We start from the raw sequence: 17,811 nt of genomic DNA, 5'->3' as shown, positions 1-17,811 counted from the left end.
CTCATGCTAGATATGCAGAAGAAATTGAGCAAGCCACATTTCTACAATGCAGTTACCGTACCCGGATCATGTAAGGCCATCATATCCTCCTCTTCATGCTCACATTCATGCCATGTAATGACCATCTTGCTCCGATGAATCTCTGAAAAACAAACAAGAGAAGAATTAGGATCTTGATTTGGGCAAAAACAGGCAAAACTTTCATCAAAAATCAGTGCATAAAATTTCCTCCTTGCACCCATCGCACCCTAGATGTGTACTGGGTGGGATGCATATTGACTGGCCAATGGCCAGCTCAGTATGCATCGCACCTTTCGATGTGTACTAGGTGCGATGGGGAGAGAACAAAATGTTCAAACCCCAGAGGCTCAGAAAAGCAGGAAAACATGCTCAGAATTAGGAAAGGAAAGAATGCAATTGAAGAGCTCAGGTTTAGCTCCTACCTGGTCCAGACGGTGCCAAAAATCGTCCACAGAATCTCCCAGAATCAGCTGATGAAAATCGAGGGGGAAAAACACCTCCAAAGCTCCAACAATCCCAAATTTTAATAAAATGGTAAAATGACAAGTAAAAACTACTTTTATGTTATTACTCACGTAATTCAAGTAAGATATTCGTTTTTTTACTCATTTTCAAGCATGTATGTACGTTTCTAATCAGTTTGATGGAGCAATTGAACAGGTAGTACGATTGTCAAGAGAACATAGTGTTAATGGTGAATCAAACATCTTTGACTATTATCACGAGCAATGTTTCCGCAAAGTTCAAGCTTGTTAAAAAATAAACCTAGTTATGAGCATATGTTCCCCCAGAGTTCAAGTTCATTAAAAAATGAACCCACTGTCAGTAAATAACCTTTGTGATCGCATTACTATCAGCTTTTGAGCCTTGGTCGTGTTCTTACCATCACCTCCACTTTTTAGCCAATCATCCGCCTCCATTTGATTGTTTACCCTTTTGAGGAACAGATGCGAAGAGTGATTCTGTTAGCCACATTCTTTACACTGCCATGGTTGAAAGAGTTCCAAACCTTACCTGGAACCAGCTGCTATCCGAAAATATCACTCGTTCCTCGGAAACGAATCTCCTTTAAGCTCTTTTCATCTGACTCGTAAAATATGAAAATATTGCCGAGAAATTGGCCTCTCTAGCTCGTTAAAGTCATTGGAAACACCATCCATCCTCTATACTTTAATCTTTTTGGACCTGAGGGATCATTACACTAAAAGATCGAGCGTTTGTCTTGTTCGGCTCGCTAAAACTATCAAAAATTCATCCCTTTCGTATTATTTTATACTTTTTCAGACTTAAGGGATTATACTACGAAAAAGGACTATTGGAGTTGCCTTTCCGTCTCTTTTTAGACTCTCTAAAATTGAAAAGGACCGAGTTATATTTGTCATTAAACTCGTTAAAACAATAGCAACAAACTTGTCCATGCAGACAAGAGGGAGTTTCACTATCGCTAGGCTCGTTAAAACATAGCGATAGGTTTGCCCAAAGGGAAAATTATAGAACAATCATATGTTATCCTCCTTAAGCTTGACAAAAATAAAGAGGTACTGGTCAGAAATGACTGGGGAAAATTGGGAAGAAAACTTGAAGAACTTCATTGGTAGCAGGTCGCTCTTGAACATGACACTTTCACTCCATCACCATGATTGAGTCATGTTGGGTTATTCCGTTCACCGGTCATATCACCATTGGTCCTCCGTACCATCCATTTTTGGGGTTAACGCTACCAATCCATTTCAGTGTCGCTGATATGTTCAAGAGAAGTCGCTCATAGAATTCACCAACCCAGCTAACATCTCATCCGCTGCAATACCTTCACGCTTCATTCTTTCATGACCGCCACCCTGAACCTTGTATCATCAGATCATTTTCACCTCCACAAAATCATTTGCTCCATTTCGTGTCGTAGATGTGGGATTCATTAAGGCCCTCCTATGATGGGTCACTTCTTGTCGACATCAGCTCATTATCCAAGGAGTTGACCTAGGAACAACCCTTTCAGTACTTTGAAGCTTGCATGCCTCAATGGAAAGTTTCTCACTTCCGGCGACAAGTTTACATCAATGGCCTTCGACCGAAAGATTTTGCGTGGTGTTCGACATCAACTCATGTATTCACACCACGTGAATTGTACTGCATTACCTTGAGGGTCATTATCATTATCAGTGATTCCTCTCGCGCCTGTTAACAACTTACATCATTGGCTGGTAATCAGGCGATGTCTTTCCATGTTCGACACCAAAACATCTTTTCACATGAATCGACTTGTACTTCAGGTGAATATTGAACGAGTTTGAAGACCCCGGATCTAGTTTCATCCATCTGAGCTGCAATATATTCAGGAAAATAAAGACACCAAATGTACATCATAGCTGCACAGATAATCATCCAAGCTGAAGGATGATGGCTCTACCAGAATCACCAGTCTGCCACACAGAAGGTTGTCTGTCCTATGTACATGAAAATGAATTTATAAAGCTGAGCATGGGAATGCCCGCCTCAGCTAGATCATGAAAATATTATGAAGATAATGTATTGTACCTTATTATAGGTCACCTTCCAGTCCGAAAAACCTTGAATCCTCATGATAAAGCATTTCACCTGACATCAGAAGATTTACGACCTCATGCTTTAGGAGGCAACTGTGGCGCTGCAACCCCAATCTCATATGTCCATAAACCAAGGGCTTCTAAGCCCCTAAAAGTGTTTTTTCACAACCTAAAAGAACAAGGTCAGCTGATTATATCACCTCCCAGAAGTTATCCCTGAAAAACTACTCAAAACTGGATCGTACAGACTGCTCAGTGCTAGGGGTGCGATGCATCTCACCTGCTACATGCAAAAAGTGCGATGCATACTGAAAATCCCTTCTATAGGGTGCAATGAGCGAGAGCAGACAAATGGCAGAGGCAGTTGGCTAGGTGGAAACCCAGAGAATCTTCTAGAAACTGCCCATTTGACACTTGCCTCTCTGAATTTGCCCAGGGATGAGTAAGAGATCATGAAATCTCCAAGTGGAACCAAGAACTATCAGAGAAATGACACTAATCAAAATCCCAGAAGCTAACTCACCCACCTGCAAATATCTATATATGGATCCCTCATCCTAGAGATCCAAAGGCTGGAATTTTGTATTTTGTAAGGAAGTGTTGTTGGTTTCTCTGTGAAACATTGTATTGTTGGGTGATCTAAGCTTTTCATGAGGTGAAGAGGGCTTTCATGCTGGGAGGATGGCGATTGGTCAGACCAATGGGTTGTAATCCTCTCTTCTACTACTTCTATCAATAAAGCTATTTGAGTTTTCCTCCATATGCTTGTATATCTCTAAATCTTGTATTTGTGTATGCATTTATATGGTTAATATACATCTGATCCTATATTGTTTATGGTTATAGATCTCTATGCTTTTATGAGATTTTGCTGCTTTGACTCTACTGGTGTTCTTTGAAGTGGGGCAAGTGAGAAGAGAGTGGTGAAAGCTCTATCAAGGGAGAGAGGAAACAAGCAAGGAGCCAAGCGAAAGACTGAGGTTGGTACTCTCTGCTTCTCTCTCATCTATCTCTCATAAAGGAAAACACAAGTGACTTTAAATTGTTTGTTTCTAAACTAGCTACCCGTCTTAGTGGGACTAGCAGATCTGAGTAGACACTAGTTTTCCTGATAACACGTGGACTCTCACCTTTGATCTGGTAACAGCATCAATCTCTATAGCTCCATTTTGGGTAAGGCTTCAGAACCTTCTTTGCATTTTTGGAATCTTTCGTCACTTATCCTATATTGGGAATGCATTAGGAAAGTTTTATTGCTATTGTCCTAAATCTCCAAAAAACATTAAGACTACTTATGTTTGAATATGTGTGGAGATGGACTTCAACAAGGGTTTTCCTGCAAAGATTAATCTGACGGCTCTAAATTATGTTTGGGTCCAAAATCTTGATTACGAGAATATTTCATTCTGGTGTAGAGCATGCTATGAAACAGGGCATGTAATTAAAATTTCCCCAAGCGTTTACAAAATATATATATATATATGAAGGCCCAAATGGTTGGAATGTGCTCAAGGTGATCACTATATGGTATTCAAAGATGAAAATATTTAGGATAAGAATGAAACAAGGGACAAGAAGGAAGCAGCTACACCCAAAGAAGTATCAGCACCAGTAGAAACCAAACAGGAAAAACGCAAGCCAATGAGAATCCTCTAGACTCAGGCGAAAGTGGAAAAGTAACAAACCTCACGGAAAACGGATCCCCGCCTAAATTCACAAGGATTCTTGTTGGAAAAACATCTTCTTGGCAAGATCAGGTAGATAAGGAAGAATCTAAATTTCACTTTCTGAAGAATGATTTACCGAAAATAGAAGAAAACACAAGTTGGACCCAAGTTGGCAAGAAAGGAAAAGGCAATTCGCCAAGGAAAACAAGAATTCAAAGTAACTCAAAACAAAAGTAGTGAATAATGGAATGTAAATGCATGTGGATATTAAGAGTTTTTTGGAGAATTTTTTGTTATAAAGGGTCTAAAAAATAAATATCATGGGGAACTTGCTCTAGGGTTTGGATTGAGCCTCCATGCTCAATTTCAACCTCCAAGGAAGGTTGGAATATGTAAAGGTTCTCTCCTATTCACCATTTTTTTAATATAAATTCCTACCCATTTCTTTGAAAAAAAACAATCAAACTATTAAGGTGTACACTGCATTTATGTATGTACACTTATGAGTGGATTTATTTTACTCTATGGTGTATGCTCATAATATTTTGTAGTGGATTTTTTTTACCATGTGGTGGATGCTTGTAATTACTCATAACCCAAGTGTATACTGCAATGGATTTTTTTTACTCCTGTGGTGGATGTTTTTACCCTACAGTGGATTTTTTTCACCCTGTGATGGATGTTGATAATTACTCGTAACCCATGTGCATAAGTTTCTTTATTTATTCTCTTCCTTCTTCCTTTTTATTTTATTTTTTTAATTATGAGTATTTTGCCACATATGTTAAAACCTCAACCTAGCAAGGCGAGGCCGAGCAGAGTCACCTTAGAAATTCTTTATGACAATTTCGATTAAGTAGAAAACAAAAGAGAGAGAGAGAGAGAGAGAATGGAAAGGTAAAACAAAAAATAGAATTAGTTACAATGCTTGAAAACAAATTCAAATTGTTAGAAAATAAAATATTAGGGTTCAATACTCACATAAAAGTAATGAAAGATAGATACAAGAAGTGGAAAGACAAAAGCAATCAACATTTGAATAAAATTGATCCTTGAGAGATGAGAGTAAATAGTTTGAAGAAGAATCAAATAACAATATGGCCCTAAATAGTATAGATAATAAATTAGACATAAAACTTATCAAAAAGGAAATGAACAAGCTAATTGAATTGGATCGTGAGTACAATAAAAGAGCCTTGAATCTTATAATTGTTGGTATAAAAGAGCAGACATATGAAGATATGTTAGAAATAGTAAAATAACTAAAAAATAAATCACAAATTGAAACAACTTATCTCATAGAAGCAAGAAGGTTGGAAAAGATACTCGGGCATAAAGGTAGGCTAATTTGTGTTATGGTAAGTTGTAGTGAGCATAAATTTTCCGTACTTAGTGAATCTTCAAGCCTAAAATGGAAAAGAATATTTATAAATGAGGACCACATTCCAATTGACCAAGTTAAGAAATCAGGAAGGAAGTTCAAAAGGTAAAGGAGGCCATAAAGAAAGGAAAATGGACAATCATTGTAAATATGAGAGTTATTATTAAGGATAATACCAAATGAAGAGTAATAATTAGGAATTTGGAACACTCTGAATCCTCTTTTCGAACAATCATGGTTTTCCATGATGTAAAGGTCTTATGTTAAGTTGGGTCTTAAGTGACATTGATATTATTCTTTTAGTTGAAACTGAGCATGATGATTCTAATATCCCTCACTTGGATGGATTCATTTTTTTGGTTAGCTTGGAACATGAAATCTTCTCATATTGGAATTGGAGTAATATCATGTTATAAAAATAAAAAATAAAAGTGTATCTCCTTACACTCAGCTTCATAAGATAGATACCCTAAATCGATATATTTGGGTCAAAATATCTAACATCAATTGTAAGAGGATTTATATCAAAATTTGTTATTTCACACCTATCAACTCTACCTTTTATAAGGAAAACAATCTAGATAAGAATTTCCCTTATAATACCTTAGAGCAAGATATTCATAGTCTAAGGAATGAAGGTAATATCGTCATGTTATGAGACTAATGCTAGAACCACATCTAACCAAGCTACTCTTCTAAGTAATGATTCAAATCCTAATCCTCTTTGGCTAGCTAAGGACCTTGATTTAGTTAGTAGATTCAAAAGAAACTTTGAAAACCTAACCGAGAATTTATTTGGTACAAATTTCATCAAACTTTATAGTTCTTGAGACCTTATCATTTGCAATGGCCTAACCAAGTGGCCAAAATCCAACCAGATGACTTGTATTTATGAGCTTAGAAATAGTGTCATGGATTATGTGAATTTGATATCCCTGTTTCCAACCAAATTCTAAAATTTAACCTCTTAAATAACCATGAGCCTGACTCTGATACCTTAAATCTAAACTTTGACAAGAAAAACAAGCACATGCATGAGAATTGTGAGAGTCAAAGCCACCTGCTTTTTGACAAGGGTAAAATGAATCTCTTCTTAAAGGATTAACGCATCTTAACTTATAAGGATAACATTGAAAACCTCTATCATAATTTTACTACAACCTTATTTGTTATCATTACCAAGTTCTGTATCAAGGTATCATCTAAAAAGAATAATAGAACTACCAACCTCTGATATGATAATGATTGTAAATCTGCTAGAAAAGTGATTAGGGATTCTCCTAATGAAACCTTAAAACTTGATCAGGTAAATATGTACAAAATTCTTATTGAATTAAAGAAAATATGCTATGTAAGTAGAAAGAACGAGTAGTTGTTGCACCTCTCTAAGTATGACCCTATGAAGTTTTGAATGAAATTTCTTGTTTGTAAGACTAAGGAAAATCGTTTAATTCCCTAGAAGAATTGGAATATTTACCTTAAAAACCTTTATGAATCCCTTAATGCTATGGACACCATTCTGAATTCCCACTATAGAGGATGATATATTTCTTTGGAATACATCAAGTTTGAGTTTAAGTAGATTTCTAATGGGAAAGCTAAGGACATTGAAGGCTACCAAGTTGAAAGTTTTAAAATGAGAGAATGTATCATTATCTCGCACATACACAAGCTCTTTAATTTGGCAGTGAAACAAGGATTTCATAAGCCTTGGACATAGAGCCTTATTGTGCCTATTTGTAAGGGGATAGAAGCATTCCCTCTAATTACAAGACCATTATTATTAGCCACATTTTATTCAAGTTGTATGGGCTTATTTTGGAAAAGAAGATTAGCCTTTGGCTTGAAATCCATGGTAAAAGAGCTAAAGACCAAACTGGATTTAGGATATATCATTCAACCGTGGACCATATTTCTACTATTAGGTTAATTGCATAGGAATGAGGAATGATGCAATAATAAAATTGATCTCTTATGTTGTTTTGTTGACTTTAGAAAAGCTTTGGACACCATTTGTAGAAGAAAGCTCCAAAAGAGGCCAGAAGAGATAATAGTTCGTCTCAATTTAAGGGTTGTTGTGACAAAGTTATATGAGAATGTTATTGTCAATCCTAGGACCACTAAAGGTTGGTCGGAAGAAACTAAATGCAATATTGGATTCAAGCAAGGGTGTCAATTATCCCCTATCTTTTTGGGCATAAACATTGATAAGTTAGAGGAGTGTTTGGAAGACGCAGGTTATGTTGACCCCACAGTCACTGATATGGTCATAACTTTTCTCCTTTATGATAAAAACAATGTTCTTTTCACAAGGATCCATTATGCTCTTGTAAAGGAACTCAAAATCCTATAATATGTCTACTCTAAGATGGATATGAGTGTTAATACCAATTAAAGTGGCCATGCTAATTAAATCTGAAATATCACCTATGATAATTTCATTCATGACAACAACGCCTTGGGGGAAGTTCCTTCACACAAATATCTTGGAATCAACATCCAAGCTTACTATGGGCTTGAAAACAATTGCAATTCAACGGATCCTTAGATTTGGGATAATAATAAAAAAACTCTTTGACTCTCATCACTATGTTATTTCATATGGATGTGAGCTTTAAGATTGTAGTATATCTAGAGAATCATAAATGAAGATTGAACAAATCCAAAAGTGATTTATAACCTACAACCTCAAGATTAAAGGAAATACTCCCTACCGTATCCTCATGATTGAAGCAAGCCTTTCCTCTATTGAAAGAATGGCTATGACTAGGTATCTTCTGTATAAGAAGTTACACAACATGGATGATAAGAGGTTTCCTAGAATTGCTTCTAACTCTAGCCAAAACCCCAACACTCGGCTCAAGTGAGAGTGGCATAAGGATGCCCAGCCTTCATTGGACCATTGGGGAATAAAGGAGGAGATCACGTTTCAAAATCCATATGATATTAAAAATATTATGACTTCCAAATTTAAGGAGAAATTGTGGAGAAATAAAGAGCTAGAGGAGAAAAGGAAACTATGATATTATAAGGAGGTGATCAACCCCAATCATGAAAACCAAAACTACCTTTATAGCGTTAAGAAGAAAACGAACATTGCCAAGATAAGAACTAATTTTCATGAGCTTCATAGTGAAATTGGGTGTTGGTCAATTCCCAAAATGTCGTGATATGAAAGAGTTTGTCGCCTATGTGATCCTAAAAGTGTTGAAGATGAAAAGCACTTTCTCTTAGATTGTCCATCTTATACTCATGTTTAATCTAATTTTCAAAATATTTGGCATATTGCCAACCTGCTTGACCTTTTAACTCAGCAACACTATGGTGATCTGTGAATTTTTCTCTCACTTATTTTTAGCAAAGAAATAAAATCTTAAAAAAATTTAATTAACCTCTTACCTTCTTAAGGTCTGGTAAACCATGTAAGTATTAGTAGACGTTAATCATTACCATCATCATCATAAATTATCAAGTTTCTAACTTAAATATCATTATCTAAAATTTCATAGCAACTTGATTTGCAAATATTTGAACTTCATTGATAATATTATAAATTTATGATTCTTGTGTGTGGTTAACTTCATCTAATTTAGATATTTAGATAGCTATAATAACAACACATCTAATCAACTATTTTGTTGAAAAAAAACATACTCTATTAGTTTTTGTTCAGTGAAGGATCTAGAAGATAAAATGGCATTGATAAAAATTAAACTTAAGTAGACATCCATCTTCGATTTTAATCTTATTATATTTACTCATCTCTTAATCTTGTTTGCATGATCAAATCTAAAAATATTTACTGTGTGTGAAAAAGTTGTTGAAATTCAAGAGCAATAGAGATTTTTTTATCATGGTAATTGCTTGTGATTGTTTATGTATGTATCTTTTCAATTTGTTTCTACTTCATTCATTATACAAAATTCAAAGCACAAGGACAAGAGATACAAGAAATTAGGCTTCAAGCCAGGGAAAAACCCACAAGGGGAAACCCGTCAATCCTTTCCTTAGAGATCCTTCATCAATAGGGGAAATTCAAGTCAAACTAACCAAGGCTACAAGTGCCAAGTCAGCCCTCCATCAAGCAACAGTTCACATGAAGTTTGTTATAAGTCTACTCATTGGATGCCATGATTTTGTCCATTGGATAGTCCACAAAGCTATCCATAAGAAGCCAAATATTTTTCCTCAATAGAAGCCTGACCTTGTCCATTATTTTGGCCTAATAACCACAGATATAATGTCATGGAGTGCCTCATAATTTCATTCATATGTCAGAGAAATCTCTCTGGAAATTTGGATGCAAGTGCCTCAGAATTTTGGATGTGTGCCTTAGAATTCATATATGTACCTCAAAACTCGAACTTATCTTCCTCAAAAGTGGGACTTGCCTTCCTCATAGCTTGGACTATGTGTGCTACAAAACTCAAATAGGTGTACCTCAAAACTCTAACTATTCCACAAAAGATCCCGAATTGGTAACTTGCCAAAATGATGAGGGATGAGTGACAATATGTAGTTGTTTCCACATGTGAAGAGACACAACTATTAGGCAAGTCGACTTGTCATCCTGAAGGGTTGATTTGGCAATATGGAGGAGCAAATGATGCTTACAAAAATTCATTTTTCTTCTTTCTATAGGGTCACAAATAAAATGCCCTTTGACTTTTTCTTGTGATCAAAAATAAAGCATGAAGAACATGTTTAATAATAATATTTTTATTTTTATTTTTAAATTAATATAAGTACAATAATTTTGAAGACCAAACCTAGTTACAATTTCAACAAAAGCTTCATGGCCTCATCTAACCTTGTGTTATAGTTAAGCATGGGATAAAAAAATAATTACTTGGAAAATCAAGAATTTTAATTGAGTTGCAAGGGCTAAACTTTGATTTTAATAGATTACCTTTCATGTTTTGAGTGTTTTTATATACATTTGTGAATATAATGGTGATGTTTATGTCAACTTTATAATATTACATGGTTGTTTCAAAAGGTAGCCTTACTACCAGCATAAGATGGACCTACAAGTGGGTAAATATACTTATCCACGATAGATATGATGATAAGATGGGTACAAGAATTACATTTATTTTAATCTAACAGTTATGTGGTTAAATTCATTAAGTCCTTGCACTGACAACTTTCTTGAAATAATCATGTATTTTATCCAATCATCATAAATCCTATGATATCAATAATTTTGGAGCTATATATAACTTTGGTTTTAGATAGATATGGCATTCACATTGCCTACAACACATGTAAACCTTCTAAACCTCACTTTTTAGCCTACACACTTACTAGTAATCTTCTTTTATATACTCTAGTCAAATAATTTCATTATCCTACAAGTTCAAATGACCTTCTTGTGATTGTGTGAGGTTTCGGGGTAAGATAAGTGTGTATTTGTGTCACTTTAGGTTTCATACTAAAGTGCAAAACTTCTTGATGAACAGAATTATATATATAAATATCTTATTAAAAATGAATACACGGATGATGATTGTTTACAATGGGGTTCCTGGCTCATAAACCACCATGGGCACGCTTTAGGGAAAGGGCATGATCTTATGATCATGCCCTTTTGTCTAATTAAACCTAAAATTAAATAATAACCCTAAAATTAACTAATTTTTTTACATAACATTGCCTTCCTCTCGAAAGAATGCTTTGTCCTCAAAGCATACATAACGATGGATGTTGTTGACAAAATGCTTCAATCTCCCAAGAAACGTCTTCTTCAGGTAAGTTCTTCCACTTGATCAGATATTCCAAGATGATCAAGGTCCCACACTTTAAAAGGTCTTGTATTAATCTTGCAATTTCCGTTTTTTGGTGTTGTGGATATTGGTATGACTTGATGTTGACGGGGTCTGATCTTGCCTTGACTTCAATCATATGCTCAATTTTCCTATTAGGCGGCATCTTCATAGGTAGGTCTTGAAGTACTTTTCATGCTTCCTAATTAGATCTTGTATCTCTCGTGACTCTTCACTGGTCATATTTGCATATAACATTTCTAACTGGTGACATTGTACTACATAAGCGGGTGCTCCTTTTCGACTCATCTTCATCATCTGAGATGATGATACAATTTGATTCTCTGGTGCTTGGAATCCGTGTAATTTGTACTTCTGACCTCCCCATTTGAATTTTATAAATTGTACTTGGGTGGTTAGCAGCATAAGTACCTAAAGTTCGTAACCACTGGATACCTAAGACTACATCTACTCCTCCTAACGGTATTGTGAAAAACAGAGACTCTAAACTGAAGTCTTGAATCTGCAATTTAACCTTATGGCATTTCCCCACCTTTTAAATCTTCTTACCGTTAGCTACCATCACTTTCATGTTTGGTAAGCGAAATGAAAAAATATTGAGTCTCTTTGCCACGGTTGAATCTACAATATTGTGTGTGCTACCAGAGTCGATGAGAACCATTACGTTGTTCTTCTTTATGTGTCCTTTTAACTTTAAGGTCAGAGGTTGTGATATACCTGTCATAGTTGATAATGATACTTGCGAAATACTTCCGTCATCTAATTCTGGTGATAATTCTGGGGTATCTTTTGTTTCTTCTATGTCAGAATCTTCACTGTTTGAATCTTTGGTTGCTTCACAATTATATAGGTTCTTTGGTTCTTTTCCTTTAGCACATCTATGTTTGGGGTCTCACTTCTCACCACAGCGTTTTCATTTACCCTCTTTTATCCTTTGCATTTCCACATTAGATTTTTCATCTTCACGGCGATGTGGTGGAACATACCTCGTATTATTTGAGTCCACATATTGGGGTATTCTTCGTCTTGAATATGTTTTTTCCGCTTTTTACCAAAATATTGGTTCGAATTTCTTTTCAGCTTTTTTTGGTTTTCGTCTTGCTACTACTATTGATGTAATGTCATGCATCTCAAGTTCTACTTGTAAATAGGTTTTGAGTCCTGAGATGTATGATTGAATTAGACGAGATTTTGATAACCTGGGTACTCGTGTTACTAAGGTCTCCCATTCTTGAGTGTATTCGTCCACAATTCCTTTTTGTCGTAACTTGATGAGTTTTGAAAAGAACTCTTCTTCCTTTACACCTTGGAATCTTTTAAAAAATGCATTCTTAAATTTTCTCCAGCTAATGACGGGTGTTGTCTTTTTCCACCACATATACCAATTATATGCTTCTCCTTCCATTTTCAAGGATGCGTGCCTAAGCTTTTCGTCATCGTAATTGATGTCATATATCTCAAAGTATTCTTCTACTTTATTTATCCATGCAACATTGTTATTTTTCATTTCCATCGAATTTAGGCATCTCGACTTTTGCCCTTCGCTGGTATGTTGCTAATGGTTGAGAAAAAAAGGGGTGTTGATTGGTAAAGGTATCCCAGAGTTGCTCGTTTGTAAGGGTTGCGTTACTCACTTCTTGGTGGGGTGTCGCTAATTTTTTTGGGATTCAACTTTTTCATGAGACTCTGTTGACTTTGTTGAATCTGATGAGATGTGCGCTTGATTTTCTTCATTTTCTTTTAGTAGTTGTGTGGGTGTACAATTTGCCTTTTTACACAGAAGTTTCAGCATTGTTAAAGCCTCACTAATTTCTACTTCTGTTTGGGCATGTTGGTTTCTATCTTTATTTCTATTCGATTTGTCATATCCTGAAGATTTTTTATTTTGTCAGCCTGATTTTTGATATCGTTAGCCTACCTCTCAAGCTTGATCTGGGATTCATCTAATCTTTTACTGACCTCATCGTGGTTGCTATGTATCTTATGCTTCGAGTCCAACAATTTTTTTTAGAAATCCGCCATTGTCATTGTCAACATTGAGCGGGTTTGCGGGGGCATGTATTTATCTGCCAGTTTAAAATTTTAATAATTTTTATTATTATTATTATTATTATTTTAAATAATATTATATATAACTTTATAACTTATAATTAAATTACAGTTATGTATTATATATAACTTATATATATAAATATATATACATAAACGTTATAATTATATATGTAACATTTAGGCGTATGTTATATAATTTTAAAGCGGACAGTCGCGTCCCTGTAAATGGTCACGGCTGGTTAATATACATGTCCACCGGGAATGTTTCGCAGTCCACCGCAAAAGGAGGAGACCGTTGATCCGTTCAATGCCCGATGTTAAGAAAAGAGACCACGGCTCACACCAAGTTACCGCAGCTACCATGACAGAATTGACCGCGGTTTCAGTGTGACACATCAGAGGTCGATCCGGCAATTTAACCTGATGAATTGATTGGCAAGAACCGGCGGCTCAACAGCTGTTTGGGAAAAGGTGCATCGGCCAACAGACAACAGTAAAAAAATTAAAGAGGAATCGCTGGCGTTGATGGCGTCGAAGGGTGAGCAAGGATTCATTGGTGGAATGCAGTGACAGCGAATTGAGCAGTGAATGCAATTGAGATAGTAAGCGCAGCAGTGGCTCCGATACCAAATGGTGCAGAGACTTCTTGAAGAACAAAATTATATATATAAATATCTTATTAAAAATGAATACACAGATGATGATGGTTTACAATGGGGTTCCTGGCTTATCTACTGCCATGGGCACCCTTTGGGGAAAGGGCATGATCTTATGATCGTGCCCTTTCATCTAATTAAACCTAAAATTAAATAATAACCCTAAAATTAACTAATTTTTTACATAACACATACATGGTCACCAATTGTCTAATTCGGAAACATAAATATTCCAATGTACCATGACCTTTATGCTAATGGGATTGTCCATAAATGTAGTGGTTCTCTTACTAACACACAGGTCGATCAGTTGTAAGATAAATATATGTACTTTCTTAGAGTCACCTCCTCTCTTTTCATATATAATAAAAATAATAATTAATGATGGGATCCATTATGTTTGGCATTTTGGCATAGTTTTTACAATTTTAAAATATCCTATCTTTCTTAAAAATAATGGTAAATAAAACATAGTTAATAACACATTTTCTTATCATTTCTCGTATTAGAAAGAATTTCAAAATTTGGTAGGGATTTTGGAAGTCAAAATGGTATTGTAGTCTGATTTCAACTTTTCTCCACTCCACAGAACAATTATCTACATAAGATTATAAATCAACGGACGCAATACCCACTGACAAACCTCTTTTGAACTCAACTTGAAGTTGTGAATATTTGTAGCTCATTGGCAAAATTAACATAAAATATCAGTGGGGGATGTAATCCATATGCATAATTAACTTTTATTCACACAATAAAATAATATAACTAATGTCTTGGTTGTCCAAAAATGTGTCGCATTCTCTATGAGGAAATACTCGAGCCAGAATCAAAAGGTTTGATTTTGAAGAGTCAAATTGGATAAATGTGTGTTTGTATCCATAGAGATCACTTTTTTAGATTGATAAGATGGTGTATGCACAAATATTTCACCTCCAAGCATGTCAACGCCCTTCATTATGTACAAATAAATGGCCTAGACAAGGATGCAAGGAAGTTCAATCCTATTGTCTACAGCATAAGTTAAAAGATCAGTTAAGAATCAAAATAATAATAGGTTCAAGTTTATGAAATTGTATATTACTATAAGGTGACAACTCCATATTTTATACATACTACATACCCTGTGTTCCAAATGTAGTAAGGGTAATCCTAGCAATAGAAATAATGAGGTGAATCAATGTGTATCACAGAGTTTAGATGCACATTCTTGTATGGTTTGAATATTTTCATTGATCTAACCTCTCGGAGTGCTTTCTTTGCTTAAGCATTGGGTTTTGTTGGTTTAGTTCCATTGTGCTTTTTGGCTTTTACATTGTCTCGATGCAACCACACCACAATAGCTAGGGTGTGCACAATTGCACTTGGGACGAAAACTTGAAGTGTGTAGAAACACACCTAGATGCATCTATCCTACACTCAAGTGTGGAACGTTGTACCCAATGTTGATTTTTACATAGTCTTCTGTTTCAAACCGTAACTAGGTTCAGTCTTCATAATGAAATGTAAATATGATTTTATGTAATGAGATGTAAATAGGAAAATAAAATTATTTTATTGACTTGCTTCATGGGTTTCATGAGCAAGGGATTTTTTTTTTAGTCAAGACTCACATTGAGAGTCTTTAGGATTTATTTGTCATCTAATCATAAAATGTTAGAGTCATTGTCATGTAATGAAGTCATGTTATACTTTGTAAAAGGTCAATCTTTTCTATGTAAAGTAGCCTCCAAGAACTTGTCATCTATACTCTTCAAGTCGGCCTAAAGGACATGAGAAGAAGTGTATATATAGCCTAACTCGGCCTCACTTGAAGACACGCATTCAATCAAGCAACTTGACTTAACTTCGATAAGCAGAAGCGCGAAGTAGAAGGGAAACAGAAGTACGAAGGAGTCTAAGAGAAGTGCGAAGAAAGAGGATTCAAGGAAGTGCAAAGAAGAGAGAAGGTGGTTTCTTCTGGGCAGTGTGAAAATAGGATTCTTCTGGGAAAGCGGAGGATTCTTCTGGGATCTGTGAAGGAGAGATTCTTCTAGGTATAGCGAAGGAGGTTTCTTCTGGGGCAGCGAAGAGAAGAATTATTTTGGGTGACCGAGATCTAGAGACCGAGTTTATCTAGAGACCAGTGAAAGCCTAGAGACCGAGATTCTCTAGAGGAAGCCAAGTAGAAGCAGTGTAAAGTATAGAGACCGAGTTTCTCTATAAGGAGCTGAGGAGAGCAATTCAAGATCAAGCAGAAAGTTGAGAAGGGAAGAGGTAGAGCATCAAGGTTAGTGACAAGGTTCTTGAGAGGATACTAGAGTCAAGGGTCTGTGTCATGGTCTTGGTACTTATCAATTGAAGATCTAGAAGAAGAATTTTGATCGGGTTTTCCTCTCAAGAGGTGAGAGGTTTTGGCCCTGGATGAGAAGCCTACATATTGTGTCACTTGTCTTTTATTGTGCATATTGGTAATTTTCTTGATGAAGATAACACAATAATAACATAATGAAAAAAAGACTATAAGCTAAGAAGTAAAAGTACATCACAAGAAATTATCAAGCAAAGAAATCTTTTAACTCTGAATGCCCTAGATTTCTCAACATCTTCTATAGTGATAAAAAAAATTATGTTTTAACTGATCTTTTGGCACATTCTTAAAACATGGTTACATCATGCGAATTATACAAAAGACATCAACAATACAATAACAAAAGAACCATGAAGAAGAATCCAAAAAAGGAGCATAAGAGATTACCCTAGTAAAACCCTCAATGGGGAAAATCCCAACCAACCTTTTCCTTAGAGAATTAATGCAACAAGAGATGCATCAAAGTCAACTAGCCAACCACCAAAGACCAAGTCAGCCCTTCATAACTATTTTCACATAATCTTTGCAACAAGTTCACAAATTGTCCTACAAGCCTCAAACTCGCACTATGAAACAAAGATATAGGAACTTCAAAAGAGGTTGAAGCACGTCCTTTATCTCTACTTCATAATGTGCATTGTATCGCGGACATATTCCATAGAGATGATGCCTCAGTTATGCACTAATATCCTCAGACCCTTTGCACTTGTATCACATATATACGCTTCAAAACTGATGCCTTATTTCTATGTACTGGACCTAGAGACTTCACACAAGATTTGGCCTCTTTTGTAGCTACAAAATGCGAGTACTTTGCTTCTGAACTGCATCTTTAATCTCCTTATCTTTTTCGTCCAAAATAGAGATATATCTGCATTATTCCACAGAAGATGTATGCACCTCATATGTGCATTGTTCCAAAAACATATAGTGCCTCAAATCCACATGCTTTCACATGGATACAATGCCTCAAACTTCAAACTTTTTATGCCTTAAGGAGCAAGCTCTTTGCCTCAGAAAAACAAGCTTCCATGCCTCAGATCAGAAAACTACTTGCCTCAGATAATAGATATGAATCGTGTCTTGGAGGAGAGTGAATAGGCTCTATTTATAGTGATTTGTCCATACGAAGGGGCACGTCTCTTAGGTGGGCCGACTTGGTCTTTGTGGAGGCAAAATACAAATTTAAATTTTGATTTTCTGACTCTTAATGAGCCTTGTAATATTTTTCTTTTGAATACAAAAATAAATATTTTTCTTTTTCTTGCAAGCATGAAGAACATGCCTCAAAAAATATAATTTATTTTCCAATATTACAAGTACAAATGAAAATATTATGAAGACTGACCATAACT

This window comes from Pinus tabuliformis, chromosome 7 (assembly GCF_031772625.1).
Source record: "Pinus tabuliformis cultivar Carrire ecotype Pingquan chromosome 7, CPIR1, whole genome shotgun sequence".
NCBI lineage: Eukaryota > Viridiplantae > Streptophyta > Pinopsida > Pinales > Pinaceae > Pinus > Pinus tabuliformis.
This window is presented reverse-complemented; position numbering follows the sequence as displayed.